The sequence below is a fragment of the Ictidomys tridecemlineatus genome, unplaced genomic scaffold (assembly GCF_052094955.1).
Source record: "Ictidomys tridecemlineatus isolate mIctTri1 unplaced genomic scaffold, mIctTri1.hap1 Scaffold_143, whole genome shotgun sequence".
Taxonomy (NCBI): domain Eukaryota; kingdom Metazoa; phylum Chordata; class Mammalia; order Rodentia; family Sciuridae; genus Ictidomys; species Ictidomys tridecemlineatus.
The window spans coordinates 284,518-302,700 of NW_027521268.1; the positions used below are offsets into that span (position 1 = coordinate 284,518).

Here is an 18,183-nt window from a genome sequence, read left to right on the forward strand (position 1 = left end):
TAATATAAAAAAATCAGTGTAATTATGATAATTATTAATAACATATTAATTGTATCTTTATTTCCCAAATATACACGTCATTAAAGTACAAGATTTAAAAGAACATTTTACTAAGCTGATGTTCTTCAAACAAAAGTTTCTACAACAATAGCTCTTAAACTATATAATAATAACAAATCAATTGGAAATTAATGGTGTTATTTAATATTTTATATTTAAATAAATACGTTATAAAATTTTACGTTACTCTCTACACTGAGAAGTAAACTATATTTCGAAAAGACAATTAAGACACACTGGCTTATTTAAAAGTTAACAATATGAAGTATATAATTTTTTTTGTGTGTGTGGTGTTAGGGATTGAACCGGGGGCCTTGTGCAAGGGAAGCACTTTACCAACAGGTCATGCCTTGCTTTGAAAATATGATTCTTGCCATTTTGTATTTATTTCTTGATAGATTACTTTCACAGTTTTTATTTCACAGCCAGCCCATCTCTCCCATGGGTACCTTGCCCATGCTGGATATGAACGGAGAGCTGTAGGCTAAGTTAGAATACATGATGACGTACTGGAGGCCTCTGGATTTGTACTTCAATCTTCATCTGCTCTATGGAGGAAGAGCAGGGAGTAGACGGGCAGAAGACCGTTAAGGCCAGTTATTTAACTGAATCACATTTTCAGAAGTTTCTTGGGAGCACCTTTAGAAAAGAAACAGGTGTTACTTCGACTCTCTGAAGAAATTCTATCTCAATTCTTCTGGGTGCTCACCTTGTGATATGTATTTCCCTCCATCCATTACCCAAGGATCCAACAGCCTCTATCACCCTCCTCCCTTCTTTCCCACAGGCCAGAATCAGTTCCTGCCCTGCTATAGGCTTTGGTCTCAGGACTGAAGCCCTAATGACTGGATCTGCTCCCTGACTGGAAGTCTGCTCCTCCCCCGATAGGAGGGTCCATAGGACCTGGGGATGCGGAGAGTCCGGCCAAAGAGAGGGGATATGGAACCTAGTTCCCAGACTTTGGGTGGGGTTGCAGATGACATGTTTCTTCCCCTTCTCCCTCAACCTCTCCTTACCTGGGAGCAGCAGAGCTCTAAAAGTGACTGGCCCTGCCTACTCCCTCCACTCTGGTTAAGTCAGCTGGAGCATCAGACCCCAGCAGCTGCTCAGCCCCACCAGTCTCTGCAGAGGCTCTGCTCAAGGCAGGGGCTGCTGAGCTGGCTCAGGATCTGGAGTCTGCAGGAGGCTGGGTTCCAGGGCCACAGCCCAATCCTGGTGTTGTAGGAGTCCCCAGAGAACTGGCATCCTCTGCCTTCATCCTGAACAGACTCCACTCTGTTTTCAACTCAGCTTCTGGAAATGAGCCTCCTGTGGGAATGCAGCCCTGAACTCCAGCCTTCCAGGTTGGGCTGGGAAAGGCCTTCCCTGTGCCTTACCCTGGCATTAGCCATAGGACCCTCTCTCTCGCTCTCTTTTATATATGAACATAATACCTTTATTTTAAGTTTAAACTCAGTGCCTAACACATGCTAAGCAAGCACTCTACCACTGAGCCAGGACCGAGGTCCCAGGACCCTCTTCTTTGACTGTGGGTATGAAGTCCCTTTCTCTGTACACACTGAATGGAGATACCATGCTGCCATCTTTCAGGATTGGGTATTTCCTTCCTGTGTTCCTGTTATCTCCACACCATGCCCCACTGTGTCCCTCTTATAGAAATCTGGTCTGAATCAGACCTGCATAAGCTAAAACCCTTTAGAATCCACAGGCGACCTTGGTATGGCCACTCCTCTTTCCCTTGGGCCCTGAGAGGGAGGATTTCTCAGAACTCAGGGCTGAGCATGGTCAAGCTATTGCTTCCAGTGACTGGAGGCCTGATTCTTCTGTCTCACCTCAGAATGGGAAGGACCAGTCAAGGTACAGACTAGGATCTTGGGAATTTACTTGCCTGTCCTCATTGCTCCCCCATCGCCCCCATCCCTCTCTTCAATCTGCCTACAATACCTGTCAGAAAAAAATTATGATGCATCCTATGATGAGGATTCTAGTGATTAAAGGTACTGAATTCCAGTGATTAAAGGTACTGGCTGAGGACTTCTCAGTGACTGTGTCTGGGGTGGTGGTTGAAGGTCCTGAAATGAAAACACATTTAGCCCTTCTTCAGACCAAAATATGAGGACATATCTGCTTAGATCCTGCTGCCCCAAGTCATTCAGGAAGGCAGATCTCTGCTATGTGGCAGCTGCTGTGACAGGTCCTGAGAAGTGAGGGAGACAGGAAACAGGCCATGTCTTTAAGGGGCTCATATAGCTAATGGGAGAAGCCTGGGTGACCATACAACTCATCCTTCCTGGTGGCAGAATATGAGGAGACCCATGAGGATGGTGGTGGAGAAGCTGACATGTGAAGTGATTTAGAGGAATTTCCAAAAAGAGACGAGCACATGTCAGACCCAAAGAATGTGCACTAAAAAAGAGGCATTAGGAGGTGAGAAGGGAAAAAGATAGGAAGACTATAACTATGAATGTTAACCCAGGTCTGACTCATGCTTGATGGATTGTACACACACACACACACACACACACACACACACACACACACACACGTAGCAGCATCTCATGTGAATCCCACTTCTTCCCCCTCCTGCCAGTTACCTGTTGGCTCCAACTCCGCCTCCCATTCCTTCAAGTTCTGAATCCAGGTTCTACAGTCACCTATCGAGGACCTGTGCAACAACTCGGTCACCTCCTTGTCATTTTCCCACATTTTTTTCATCCAGTTGGACCCAGGATGTATCTCTCTCCACTTTCTGTTGTCTGAGTCAAAAAGGAGCCACATCTGTTCATTGAAGCCAAACTTCCAGGAGCTGTTGGATTTATGCTGACAACACATCCTGCCCTCCAGGGTGTTCAGACCTGCCCTCATCAGAGAGAAATCATCCTCCTTTCTTAACAAATCCTTTGTCCAACTCAGTACCACCTTCCCTGTTTTCCTTCTAATCTGGCTGTGTTCTGTCCTCCAAAACAGCTATGTCTGGGCTTTTAGAGGGACCAACATCTAACTCTTTTTTTTTTATATGCACACAATCAATTTCCTTCAACCAATATCAGCTCTCTCATGTCCCTGGACTATCCTTACATACCTCTGGCCATGTCATTTTCTGCTTTAATGTCAGCTAGTTTCTGTTTTAGTGTATTCCCAATATCTCTCAGTGAGGTTTTCTGCTCTTCCCAGGTGACTGTGGCACTCACTTTCCCTCCCAGGGCACTCAAGGAGTTAACCTTGTCCATGCCACAGTCATAGGAGAAAAAATTCTTCTGGTCCACCTGGGCATGGACTGTACACCATTGCTGTCCAGGTGCTGCCTTAGAAGTCATAGCAAAGGGAGTGAGTGCCTGTGAGGGAAAAAGGCGGGTTGGGCTGGTGAGAAAGGACCCTTTAGGCATCTCCTCTCCATCCCTCTGAAGGGCTGAGCTGGCAGAGCAATAATGGCCCTTCCCAAGCTCTCTGCTTCACCTGTTTAAGGTGAGCATGTTCCCCTCCTTTGATGTGGAGGGGACAGCAACCTCATGTCCCAGGACATAGCCCACTTCCCCTCTGCCCTTTGAACAATGCCTATACGCAGCAGCACATCACCTTGCAATGGTGGTGCCAGGCCTGCTGTGAGGGAAGGGCCTGCCTGGCAGAGGACGATCAGACACAGGAGAAGGGACTGTGCATGCTGAGTCATGGTGGGTGCAGTGAGGATGGGATCACAGCTGCATTAGAAAGAGTTCATAATTATGGTTCATAGCTTTTAGCTTGACTCTTAGGAGATGGCACTACTGTCCCAGGAGATTGCCTTTTTTTAGGTTGGAAAGTGATATTGTAATCTGAATAAAATGAAAAATCCATAGTTTGAAGAAAGGTAGTAAAGGAAGGAATCAGAAGCATGTGCTTTGTGGCTCAGAAAATTGTATATGGCAGGTTAGATATACTAGAAAAGCCAGAAAAATGACCAGTCCACTGTGATTTTTAAGAAAGCCTGGGAGACTCTTGTTTATCAAGTGTATTAAAAATATCTAGTATCCAAACCTGAACCAAAATTAGTGGAAAGGAAGAAATAAATAATAAGTTCAGAGCAGAGCACAAATAATAAATCAGAGACTAAAAAGGAGCACGAGAGAGTAATGAAATAAGGAGCTGGTTCTTCAAAGAACTAAACACAGGTGAAAAGTCAGTAGTTAGACAACTAGGCAAAGTAGAGAGAAGACTCAAATTCAGACAAGAAAAGGGAAAGGTTGCAACTGACACCACAAAAGTACAAAGGATCATTTGAGATTATTAGGAACAAAGATACCCATGTTTGTTATTATTTGCAAAAATTTGGTAACCTAGAATAAATGGAAAAATTCCTGAACACTTACACATATATATCTAACCCAGCCAGATTGAATCATGAATAAATAAAAAAGCTGAGCAGACCTATAATAAGTAACAAGATTGAATCAGTAGTAATAGCCTTCCAGAAAAGAAAATTCCAATACAAGAGAGCTTTACTGCTAAAAGTTCTACCAAATATTTGAAGAACAGTTTCTAGTTCTCCTTAAGTAATTCCCAAAAATAGAAGAGAAAGAAATTCTTCCAAATACATTTGATAAAGCCAGCAATTCCATGATACCAAAACCTGACAACACACACAAAAACTAATCCACAGCTATTTTTAAAAAATATTTTTAATTGTTGATAAAACTTTATTTTATTTATTTATTTATATGTGGTACTGAGAATCGAACCCAGTGCCTCACACACGTCAGGCAAGTGTGCTACTGCTGAGCCCCAGCCCCAGCCCCCACAGCTAATATTTTTGATGACTAAAGATACAAAAATCCTGAACAAAATACTAGCAAACTAAATTCAATTGCCCACTAGAAAGATTATTCAACATGACCAAGTGGAATGCATCTCAAGGATGCAATAATGGTTCAACACTATCTAATCAATAAATGTAATATCCCACATTAACAGAATGAAGGACAAAACCAATATAATAGATGTAGAAAATGCATTTGATAAAATCAACATCTCTTCATGATGAAAATGCTGAACAACTAGGTATAGAAGGAATACATCTCAACATGATAAAAGGTGTGTCAAATAAGCCATCAGCAAGCATCATATCAAATGGATAAACACTGAAAGTTTTTTTCTCTCAGATCTGAAAGAGAAGAATGATGCCCATTTTACGACTTTTAATCAATGGAATTCTGGGAGTGCTTGCTAGAGCAATCAGGCAAGAGAAAAAATGAAGGGCATCCAAACTGCGAAAAAAGGAATAAAATTCTCACTGTTTGCAGATGAACTGATGTTACATTTAGAAAACTCCAAGGACTTCACCCAAAACTAGTAGTGGTAATAGATGAATTTAGCAAAATTGCAAGATACAAAAAAATAAAATTATTAGAGTTGTTATATACAAATAGCAAATCATCTGAAATAGAAATCAAGGAAACAATACTACTTACAATAACTGCAAAAAATATAAAACCTTGGAACAAATTAAAATAAAGAGGTAAAAGATCTCTAAAATGAAAACTATAAAGTAATGAGGAAAGAAATTGAAAACAACAACAACACACACACACACACACACACACAAATAAAAAGATAACCAATATTGTTCAAATGTCTATTCTACCCAACAAGAACAGCAGATTCAATGTAATCACTACCAAAACACCAAGAGCATTCTTCACAGAACTAGAAAAGACAATCTTAAAATTTCTATGGAACCACAAAGCTCCTGAAGAGTCACAGTTATCCTGCATGAAAAGAACCAAGCAAGAGGAGTTCCATGACTTGACTTCAAAATACAGGACAAAGCTGGAGTAATCAGAACAGCATGGTGCTGAATTACAAACAGAAGCATGGACCCATGGAACAGAAGAGAGAGCATAGAATTCGACCCACACACCTACAGCAGCCTATTTTTGAAAAAGGTGTAAGAATGTACAGTAGAAAAAGGACAGTTTGGGGGCTGGGATTGTGGCTCAGCAGTAAAGCGCTCACCTACACGGGAATGACCCGGGTTCGATTCTCAACACCACATAAAAAAAAATAAAGGCATTGTGTTGTGTCTATCTTAAAAAAAAAATTCTCTCTCTCTCTTAAAAAAAAAGACATTTTTTTCTATACATGGTGTTGGGAAAACAGGGTAGGGAATTCACAGGAAAAAGAATGAAACTAGACCCCTGTGGCTCTTTACTCAGAAACAATCAACTCAAAGTGGTTTAAATGGGCAGTGGTAAAATGCTTGCTTACCAGGCAGGAGAACCAGGGATTAATTGAAAAAAATAAAATTTTATTTTTAAATATTTTAAGGCTATTGTAATGGGAAAATATTTTTTAGACAAGACCCTAAAAGTAGAGAAAACAAAAGCAAAAACAGATAAACAAGATGAATCAAAATAAAAAATCCTCTGCACATCAAAGGCAACAGTTTTGGGAGTGGAGAAACAACCTACAGAATGTCAGAAAATATTTGCATGTTGTGTATCAGGTAAGAGGTTATATATGGAACTCAAAGAACTTAATAATTAGAAAACAAATAGCCTGATTGCAAAATGGAGAAAAAAATCTGAAGACATTTCTCAAAAGTGATAAGTAAATGGCCCATAGGCACACAAAACTGTGCTCAGTATCACCAGTCATCTTTGAAATGCACATCACAACCACAAGGTGACATCATCTCACTCCAGTAAGAATAACTGTTAACAATAAAACAAACAAACAAACAAAAAGTGCCTGCAAGAGAATCCTGTATATTGCTAGCGGGATGTAGATTCATAGTGGGGGAGAGGTAAGAGGGCTTAGGCAACCAGGGCAAGATGGCAAGGGAAGAGGTTGGGCAGGGCCCAAACAAAGGAGCGTGGGGAGGGTCTTCTGATGAGGTCAACTTCCTGCTTGACCTAAGTGCTGGTGGTCACAAGTGGGGAACCCAATCAGATAGACACTTCCATATTAGCACTCCCAAGCAAGAAATCCAAAAGGGAAACTAAAACAGATGCATGGACAGAGGGGGAACCAATAAATAATATTTAGGAGTTTGTAGACAGGGGAGGAGATAAGAAAAGGAGAAATTCCAGAGACCATCAAAAGAACAGGCCAAAACTCCCACTGGATTCCCAGCTCTGAGGCCCCCTTTTCTCAGAGAAGTCCTCTCTATATCTCTCTCACTTTTGCAATAAACCCACTTCTATCTCAGTTTCCTGTTCTTAGATTCTTCAATGAATGAACACAATGATAGGTGTTTTCTAATTATTAATTATAGGTGGTAATAATAGGGCCACTAGGAAAAACAGTATGAGGTCCTTAAAATTTAAAAATTGAACTAGCATATGATCCAGGAATTCCTCTACTGAGTAATAGCCAAAGTAAATAAATACAGTCTGTCAAAGACATCTGCATTCCCATGTTCAATGTAACACTATTCAAAAAGGCAAAGAAACATAAACAACCTAGGTGTCAATCAAGTGATTAACAGATTTAAAGACAATATGATACATAACACAAACTGGAATACTATTCATCCATATAAAGGACAAAATCCTGTCATCTGCAACACAATTGATGAAAATGGATGTCATCATGTTAAGAGAAGTAAGCCAGAAAGACAAGTATCATATGATCTCACTTTCATGTGGAATCCAAAAAAAGTTCATCTCAGTATTTGAAATCAGATGGTGTGTACAGAAAAAGGGATGGGAGATGTTGATAGATGGGAATTAATTTGCAAGTAGATAACAGTGATAATTTCTGGTGTGCTCCAGCACAGTAGAGTGACTGTAGAAAACTGTATTTTGCTTAACTCAAGAATCTAGAAAAGGGCTGGGGTTGTGGCTCAGTGGTAGAGCATTTGCCCGTCAAGTATGAGGCACTGGGTTCCATCCTTAGCACGACATAAAAATAAAATAAAGGTATTGTGTTCATCTACTATATTAAAACAAAAACCGTAAACTAACAACCAAGCCCTAAGGAGGGGCTCAGGTTCTACTCCTGGACATCTACTCATATCAGAAACAGAGAAAGATACCAACAAAGGGACACATGTAAAAAAAAGAGGAAAGAAAATCCATCTCATTTGAAGTGAAAGTCCGTGATCTCAGAAAACATGAGGAAACAGGCACGCCCCCCCTTCACAGTGCTCCAACAAAGGATCCCACAGTTATAGAAGTAGATAAAATCACAGATAAAGATAATGAAAAACTAATTATTAAAATGTCCAATGATCTAAAAGAAGATCTAACAACTGAATAAGAGAATAAATGCAGATGAAAGACCATGTCGATAAAGAAACGGCGATATTGAAAAGAAACCAATGAGAATAGCTGTACATGAATGAGACAAGGAATCGAATTCAAAGTTCCCTGGGGACAGCGCCAACGCGTTAGACTGCCTAGAAAGCAGCGCTTCCAGCTTTGAGGATAGGACGTCAGGCCGTGAAGACAGAGTGAATCAGCTGACTACCCGGTGCGCAAAGAAGAATCCAAACGAGGGGCGCGGTAAGGTCCCGGGCGCTGGGCTGTACGGCTCTTCCCGCCGCTCTCCTTTCCCTCTCGTGTCTCCCTGCCCAGGCCGCCCTCCTTAGGCCGGGCGCCGGCAGAAAGCCGCTGCCGGCAGCGCTCCCAGCTCTCGGACAGTGACGGACTTTTCCCTGCAGGGTTAGGTCCTCTGCCACTCGCCCCCATCCCCGCAGTAACTGTCTCCGGCATCAGCAAGGAAGCCACCGGTCCGCGGCCCCCGCCCTTCACCCCCCAGCAGCCAGCTCTCCAGACCCCTTCCCTGCACCCTCTCTCTGGCCTCCCTCTCCCCCCACCGTCTGGCTCTCCCCCCACCTCTCGCCCGCCCCCTCCGCTCTCGCCCGTTCTCCGCGCCGCCAGCTCCACTGCCCCCGCCGGCTCTTTCCACTCGGCCTCTCCCTCACTGCCCCCCAACTGTCCCACGCGTCTCGACGGCTGTCGCTCCCAGGCCCGCGCCCTCCACTCTTGCCCGCTCTCCCTGCCAGTCCCCGCTTCTCTCCGGGTGGGCCAGGGAGGGAGAGCAGCGCGACCAGGGTCCCCCTGCCTCTCTCCATCTTCCCCGCCCTCCAGCCTTGCTTCTTGCCTGGGACTGGCTCGCGGGGCTCTGGGTCCGAGGGTTCCGGGCACCCCGCCTCTGCGTCCTCCCCAGGTCGGCGGGACGTCTGGACTCCGTCGTGCTCCGGCCACCACTTGGAAGCACTTGCCGGTCCCGCCTGGTCCCTTTCGAGGACTCCGAGCCTGCTCCCCATCCGGCCTGGTATGGGGCTCCTCCTTGTGGCCAGAGGAGAAGATGGACCGGATCTCGGGGCCATGGCGCCTCACCTTGAACTCCTACCAGCTGGGTGTTCTGGGGGCGGGCCGCTAGGCGGCTCCAGTCCTGAGGCTGGGGATAGGCAAAGCGCTGCTCTGGCTAAACTTTGATAGGTGGCACAATACCTTTATTTTATTTGTTCATTTTTATGTGGTGCTGGGGATCAAACCCAGTGTCTCACGACTGGTAGGCAAAAGCTCTACCACTAAGTCCCACTAAGTCCCACTTGCAGGTTTTTTTCCCCCTGGGTATGGGATAGTTTTCAAACTTTTTTTTCCTTAATGTGTAAAGCTGTGACTGTAACAGTTACAGTTCATCTTCTGAAAGTAGCCGTCATTGCTCTAAGGCTTATTTTTTTTTAATTCCCCCCTTCTCTCCTCTCCCCCTCCCTAACAAGTTTAGGGAGATGGTGTAATCTTTTCTTCCCCTAGTTGATTGCCCTGGAACTCACCCACTACTGGGAGGAGATGACTGCTGAAGATCTGGAAATCAAATGGATCTAAAAGACATCTACAGAATATATTACCCCCAAGCAGCTGAATTTACCTTCTTCTCAGAAGCTCATGGAACCTTATCCAAAATAGACCATAATCTAAGTCACAATGTACATCTTAAAATACCAAAAAATTGTCATAATGGCATTAATCCTTTAGGATTATAATGGAATGAAACTAGAATTCAACAGTAAGAAAAAAGAATTGATACCACATAAATACATGGAGATTGAATACTCTGAAATGAATAATGGATCATAGAAGAAATTAGAGAAAAAAATCATGAAGTTCTTAGAGACAAGTGTGAAGTGAGAAACAATATATCAAAACCTCTGGGATAGTATGAAAGCACTTCTAAGGGAAAAATTCATAGTGCAAAATTGCAATCTTTAAAAAATGGAGAGATCCTAAATAAATAATCTTATGCTCCATTTCTAAGACTTAGAAAAGGAAGAGCAAACTACTCCCCAAAATAATGAAATTGAGAATTAAAAAAATATACAGGGTCAATACAGGAAATGGTTGGTTCTTTGAAAAGGTACATAAGATTGATAAACCCTTAGCCAAACTCACCAAAAGAAAAGGAGAGAGAAGCCTTTAACAAAAAGGATGAAAAAAGAGATGTTATCACAGACATTTCTGAAATTCAGAGAATCATCAGAAACTATTTTGAAAATGTATACTCCAATAAATTGGAAAACCTAGAACACATTGAATAAGTTCTAGACATATACAATCACCCAAAGTGAACCAGGAAGACATTTAAAACCTAATATAAAGTAATAAAATTGAGATGACAATTAAAAGTCTTCCAACAAAGAAAAGCCCAGGACAAGATGGATTCTCAGCTGAGTTCTATCATACCTTTAAAAAAGAAATAACACCAGACTTTCTCAAATTATTCAACAAAATTGAAAGGGAGGGGATACTCACAAATCCACTCTCCAAAGTTAGTATAACCCTGATACCAAAACCAGATAAAGATAAATCAAGGAAAGAAAATTACATAGCAATCTCCCTGAAGAACATAGATATAAAAATCCTTAATAAAATGTTATCAAACCACATAAGAAAACATTTTAAGAGGACAATACATTATTATCAAGTGGAATTCATCCCAGGAAGGTAAGGTCGGTTCAACATGTGCAAATCAATAAATGCAATTCTTAGCCAGGTGTGGTGATGCATGCTTGTAATCTCAGTGACACAGGAGGTGAGACAGGAGGATCCCAAGTTCAATGCCAACCTCAGCCTTGGGGAGGCACTAAGCAACTTAGTGAGAAACTGTCTCTAAATATAATACAAAATAAGGGCTGGGGATGTGGATCAGTGGTTGAGTGCTCCTATGTTCAATTCCTGGCATGCCCAAAATAAAATAAAATAAATGTAATACTCCACACAGATAGAATTAAGGACAAGAATTATGTGATCATCTCAATAGATGCAAAAAAGGCCTTTGATAAGAAACAGAACCCATTCATGTTAACCTGGAGAAACTAGGTATAGAAGGAACATACTTCAATATTATAAAGACTTGATAACAAACCCAAAGCCAATATCACACTGAATGGAGAAAAACTGAAAGCTTTTTCTCTAAAATTAGCAATATTATACTTTCACCATTTCTATTCAATTTAGATTTTGAAACTCTACCCAGAGCAAGTTGTCAAGGGCAGGAAATTAAAGGGATACAAATAAAAAAAAGAAGAAGTCAAACTATTTGTTTGCTGATGACATGATCCTATATCTAGAAGACCCAAAAAATGTTAATCAGAAGGCTTTCTAGAAATGATAAATGAAACCATCAAAGTAGCGGGATATAAGAACACATTTATAATAGTTTCCTATACTCCAACAGTGATTCAGCTGAGAAGATGATAAGAAAAATCACTTTATTTAAAATAACCTCCACAAACAAACAAAAACAAAACCCCAAACCAAGAACCAAAACCCAAACCAAACCAAACAAAAACATCCAAACCTTTGGGAATTAATATAATCAATGAGATGAAAAACTCTACAAAAAAACCTTAAAACTCTTAAGAAAGAAATTAAAGAAGACCTCAGAAGACGGAAAGACCCCCCCTTGTTCTTGGAGAGGCAGAGTTAATAATGGCCATACCTCCAAAAGTAAAATATAGATATAATGCTGCACTCTGGCTGGGCACAATTCATGAGCCACTTATTAAGCAGAAACGAACTTTATTTTTTGAACGCACACACCGCACCATGCCAGCTCTTCAGGAATTCCCTCAGAGGCCAACTGCCACCACAGGCTCTCCCGGCCAGCACCTCAACTGCTCTTGAGGCAGATTAGCTGGGTTTCGTGGGCAGATCCAAAAGAGTCCCCCAATGAGCAGCTCTGTGGTCTGAAAGGGCTGGGAAACAGCCCAATGAGTATCACCACAGAGGAGCCAATCTGCTGGTGCTGGGGCCAGTTTGGCTGAGGCTCTCAACAATTTAATATTATCCTCATTAAAATACCAATGGCATTCTTTACAGAAATAGTGTTGAGAGCCACAGCCGAAGGGGCCCCAGCAAACTTCCAGCTGCCAGCAAACTTCCAGCTGCCAGCAGAAGATAACACCATCATACAATCCATAGGGACAAGGCATAGTTGAAAGAGCTCATCAAACTATTAAAATGATCTTATGAAAGCAAAAAGAAGAAATTGGGAATGGGTATTTATTCCCCAAAGATAAACTTAAAATAACCCTTTTTACTCTAAACTTTTAAAATTTGGATTCATCAGGGTTTAGTGCTGCAGAAAGGCATATATGTCCAAAAAATGTACATAAGCCCAAGGTACTTTGGAAGGATATTCTAACAGGAAAATGGAAAGGTCCTAACCCAGTAATTGTCTGGAGTTGGGAGTCTGTTTGTGTGTTTCCACAGGGAGAAGAGCAGCTGATTTGGATTCCAAAGAGATTAACCAAAGCGATTTCTACAGACCAAAAATAAGATGATTTGGCTCAAATCCATAACAGCTGATATCCAGAACTCCAGTTTGGCCACCCTTACATCTGTGACAGAACCAGGATGCTTTTTTAAATATCTATTTTATTATTGCCCTTTCCCACATCATGAAGTTCTATTTTGTTTTTTGAGCTCATACAGACCTAGGTTAATGTTTTGCTGATCAGTTCTATTTTTTGACTATAGAGTTTTTAAACATTGCAATAGAGACTTCACCTTTAAAAAGTTATAAGGCCTTTACTATTATGTTATGTGTTGTGTGCACACTTGTGTTTTATGTTGTATGTTTGTATGTACGTATGTCTATATATCATATATGATGAACACTCATGAAAAAATGGATCCAAATATATTTTTTATTCATGTGATTTAAATGGTTTAATTTAAATTGGGTTTAAAATTAAATTAAACCATTTAAATCCTGTTGAGGATTATTTTAATATGTGAACAAAAAAGGTTAAGAGATCTGTTTGTTTACTTTCACCTTTCCTTTTCATTATATTTAATAATTCTGTTCAAGATAATGTAAATTGTCAAGAAAATTGTTTTCTTTTAGTGACTTCTGGAATGTTACATAATTTTTTCTTTAACTGCTGAGGGCCATTGCCAAGTAGGAATGACGCATGGCATGACCCAGGTCATTTGCAGTGACATTTCATGTAAGGTGACCTTGCTCAAGGACCAGGGCGGATCGGGTTTAGGGCGGACCAGGGTTTAGGGTGCTCCTTGGGTTTAGGGCGGTTCCAGGTTTAAGGTGCACCCTACTGGGAATGGGGCGTAACCTGCTGCCTCAGGCATGCCCACTCCTTGAGTTCCCATTTAGTTCTGGTGGGATTCAGAGAGTATTTGGGATTCAGAGCCTGGTGGATTTTGCCCAGAACGTTGATTTCCCCAGAACGTGTGTAGAGTGCCGGTGTGAGTTCAAGAATAAACAATTGCTGTTTGAATCTACAAGGCTGTGAGTGGCTCGTGATTTTCTGCCCAGCCAGACTGCAGCATTTAACCATTATTGCCAGAATTCCTATCTTCATCCCAGTGCTGGTGAAGACAAAGATAAAACCAATCTACAGCTTCTGCAATAGCCATCACTGAACTGCTTGCAGAACTTCCCAGTGCTGGTGAAGACAAAGATAAAACCAATCTACAGCTTCTGCAATAGCCATCACTGAACTGCTTGCAGAACTTGCCTGGACTATGTATCACTTGTATGCATTGTGAATTCACCTGTATGCATTGTGAACTATCTGTTGGTGCAGTGACTTGTGGTAGTGTTGGGGTATTTTTGCTGATGATGTCATCAGTGGTACAATTTATCCAAAAGGAGCCATCAATTGGCTTGGTGTTTCTTCCTCCCTTCTGCTTGTCATGATCGTTCAGCTAAAATTTGGGGGCCAACAGAGGTGAGGCAAAGAACCTCACCCCCCCCCAGTACAAAGACCTCTCCACGGGTGTGGCTGTATACTGGACCAGTAGTCAGTGACGGGTAAGATCCAATTGCAATGGTACCAACCTAAGACAGGAGGCTGACGCCTTGAGGTCAGCTTATCCAACAATGGGTAAGAACCATATGTACTATTGGACAACCTAAGGCAGGCACGGTCCCTAAGCCACATGCTTGTTGTTTAAACAGAGAGGGGGAGATGTTGAGAGCCACAGCCGAAGGGGCCCCAGCAAACTTCCAGCTGCCAGCAAACTTCCAGCTGCTGGCTGATGATTGGCTCACAGCGGCCCAAGCAACATCTAGCTGATTGGCTCCTCTGTGGTGATGCTCATTGGAGATGTTCATTGAGCTGTTTTCCTGCCCTTTCAGACTGCCAGCTGATGATTGGCTCACAGCAGCCCCAGTAAAATCTAGCTGATTGGCTCCTCTGCTGTGATGCTCATTGGGCTGTTTTCCTGCCCTTTCAGACCACGGAGCTGCTCATTGGGGGACTTTTATGGCTCCATCAAGGCGACCCAGCCAATTGGCCTCAAGAGCAGGAGGATTGTGGGAGGTGGTGAGGCTTTTGGTTGAGAGAGAGGCTTGTGGGAATCCAGTGGTGGCAGTTGGACTCTGAGGGTTTTTTCTGAGGGGCTGTTTTGTTTTGCCTGTGTGGTTCTAAAAATAAAGTTCGTTTCTTTTGACAAGTGGCTCCTGAATTGTGCCCAGCCAGACTGCGGCACAACCCTCTCTGGACCACAGCTCACTCTCTGGAGGGCAGCTTCTGCAGAAATAAAGTTGGGCTGTGGAAGTTAGCCTCTGCCACAGGCCCCATCTCATGATAGACACCATCATTCATAAAAGACTTAAAGTTGGAAAAAATTTTCAAAATCCATGGAAGAAATTTGTCACACGGAATTACAGAATGGGGGGTATTTTTGGAAGTGGTGCTTTCCCGAGCCTCTTAACCCTCCTGCAGTTTCTATCACCCCTTTATTGACATTCACCCCACAATGTGCTGAATACTACGTACATACTTTCATGTTTCATAAATATATGTTTTTTTCACAAGCTCATGAGATTGACTTTTGGACATCTGAACTAAGACCTCTCCTGGGAAATCTGCCAAGCTGCCTTCCTCTTCTTTCCTTACGTGGTTCAAGATTCGGCTTATGTTCCCTAGGCAGCACAGTTCCATTCTCTTCTCTCTGTCCCACTGGGACCTGTGAGCTGGTGTCTGAGAACATCTCTGCCTGCCACCTACCTTCCTACAGCTAGTCCAGTTTATGTACGGAGAGATCTGAGGCAGCCCATGCTAATGGGTCAGGGATTTTCAGAGAAAAAGAACCAATAGAGTATTGAACCAATGTATTCTACTAGGATATAGAACCATTCTATCGGTTCTTTATACACACATAAGCAAACACACACGTATATTTGTATATGTATACACGCATATATAAATCATAAGAGGAGATCTATTAGATTGGCCTACACAATCAGGCTGATAATCCCACAATGGCTGCCTGCAGGTGGGAGAGTCAGGGAAACCAGTAGTCGCTCAGTCCAAGAAGTTGGAAGCCTTTGAACAAAAGAGACGGAAGATGCAGCCCTGGTCCAAGGCTGAAGGCCTGTAAGCCTCCTGGACAGTTGCTGGTACAAGTCCACCGCCAACACTGAAGGATACAGAAGCTGAAGTCCACGCCAGGGTGGCAACAAGGACTGCACCTGCTCAAGAAGTGCTTTGCAGCTGCGCACAGTGGCCACACCTGTAATTCCAGTGACTCTAGAGGCTGAGGCAGGAGGATCTCAAGTTTAATGCCAGCCTCAGCAATGGTAAGACACTAGGCAACTCAGTGAGACTATGTCTCTAAATAACATACAAACTAGGGCTGGAATGTGCCCCTGAGTTCAATCCCCCCCAAAAGCTGCGCATGTGCACAGCCGCAGGCTACCCCTATACCTTCCTTCCATTTGTTTTGTTGTTGTTGTTCCAAATGGTCCCCCAGCCTACTGGGTGGTCCACTTCTGGGTGGTCTTACCCCCTCTCAGTATGACACATGCCAATTGTCTCTGGAAACACACACCCAGAAATGTACTTTATCAGTTTTCTAGACAAGTCTCAACCCAGGGGAGCTGGCCACTGAGACTAACTGGCACAGAATGTCTTCTGCATAGTCATAAACCCCCTGGAACCTAACCAAGCTACTTTCCTGTAGCTGATGCTTAATAACCATGTATTTGAATAATGAATGCATTCCAATCTTCTAAGTCTTATTTATTAACTATTCCTTTAGTTCTTAATCCTAATAATGTCAGAATCAAACAGGAAAAAATGATACCATATCAAACTTTTCTGGGGATAGGCTTCAGAAATCTCTCTAACAAGTTCCTCAAGCAATTCAGAAGCAGCCAGTTTGTTCCCAGCCTGAGGACTGGCATTTGAGAATCAAACTGTCTTTCTTGACCCCAGAATCCTATAACATCTCCCTTTCTCCACTATCCATGTAGCCCTAACCATTTTCTCTTAGCAACCAAAAATCAATAACCAAGCTCACCCATCCTGAGAGTCTCACCATGAGACAAAGACATGCTTGCAAAACATTCATCAAATATTAAGCTCTGCTGCATATTAAAACTTTCCCTAGCCAATCAGTCCCCATCTTCAAATAAGTGACCATGTCTGCAACTCTAAGTCAATGGAGATGTACTTCCTGGACACTGTTTTGCCCAGTGTTGGACTCTCATCTTTTAGCTGTCTTTGTGTCTTCTTGGTATTTTGGAATCTCGTGCTCTCAGATGGCCTGATTCTGCTCTTTCTGTCATGCTGACCCCACCTTCAGGATCCCCTTCTGGGGAGTGTTTTGTAAAGAAGCTGTTAAAGTAAAACAAGCAGATTTGAGAAGACTGCCATCTGGTTTCCACGATGCAGAGGCTCACATGAGCCTTGAAAATATCTGTCCATCGGGTGGGGTTGGGGGTAGAAGGTCCTGGGATTGGCTGACAGGGGAGGGCTGCCTAGCGGACTTTCTGCCCTGGGAGCTCCTGCAGTCAGACCCTGTCACCATAAGCTGAGAGAAAGAGCATCCCCTTGTAGCAGAAGAGTCTGTGACATCTGAAGTCTTAAGCAAACCACCTCATTTTTACATTCCATATCCCAGAGTTAGGTACTGTACAGCCACCTTCGTGGCACCTCAGAACTGTGAGGGAACAAACTTCCTACCTGATCCCTGACATTCTGCCCTCTTGCTTGTGTTCTCTGTCCAGACTCCTGGGGTGATGAAAAGACCAGAGTTTTCAGCTGTACATTCACATGTGTATCATTTTAGTCATTTGCATGTTATATGCCATGTGTATTTTATGTATACTTAAAACATAGGTTTATTTTCCTTATTTGATGAAGACAAAGAAAAAGTCGGGCTATGAAAATGTAATTAGACTTTTAAAAAGTGGAATTTTGGAGCTAAAAGAAATCCTAAAGATTATCTAAAACAACCAGCCCTCTTTTAGGGGATAAAGTAGAGGTGCATTCCTGTCTCCCCGTTTCCTAAGAATTTTCCTTTGGGGATGGGAGAAGAGCTCTTACCATGCTCTGCCAGGCCTCTGCCCCTCTGGGAAGATGTAGTTCTCCAGCGTATACAAGTCACACATCTTGCGTTTGGTGGGGACAAACCCAGCTTGTGCAAGATTCATACCTCATACCCCGGCAGTGATGAGTGGTTTCTGGAGAAAGCAAAGATTAGAAGAGAACCCTACAGGTTTCTTCCTCTTCCATTGACAGTGACCCTGTAAAACCAATCTGCAGTCACCCTCACTGAAGCCAGAGCAGGTATCGCACACCAGAAGCCCCCGACTCTGTCTGTCTCCCCACCGGGCCCTGTCCTAGTCTGAGAATGGCAGGACTGTGCTGGCCAAGGCAGCAGC

At 42.7% G+C, this 18,183-nt stretch overlaps 1 long non-coding RNA gene across 2 annotated transcripts; it reads right to left on the bottom strand.

Moving 5' to 3' along the window:
* Positions 1-427: 427 nt before the first annotated feature.
* On the bottom strand, positions 428-9,301 carry LOC144372662 (uncharacterized). 2 transcript variants are annotated; one of them, XR_013432599.1, is made up of 3 exons: positions 9,142-9,301; positions 2,005-2,132; positions 428-699 (listed from the first exon to the last, which is right to left on the bottom strand). It is a non-coding gene; the product is annotated as an uncharacterized LOC144372662 (long non-coding RNA). The 2 variants fall into 2 exon arrangements; XR_013432600.1 differs by lacking the exon at positions 9,142-9,301 and adding an exon at positions 2,655-3,534.
* Positions 9,302-18,183: the final 8,882 nt, after the last annotated feature.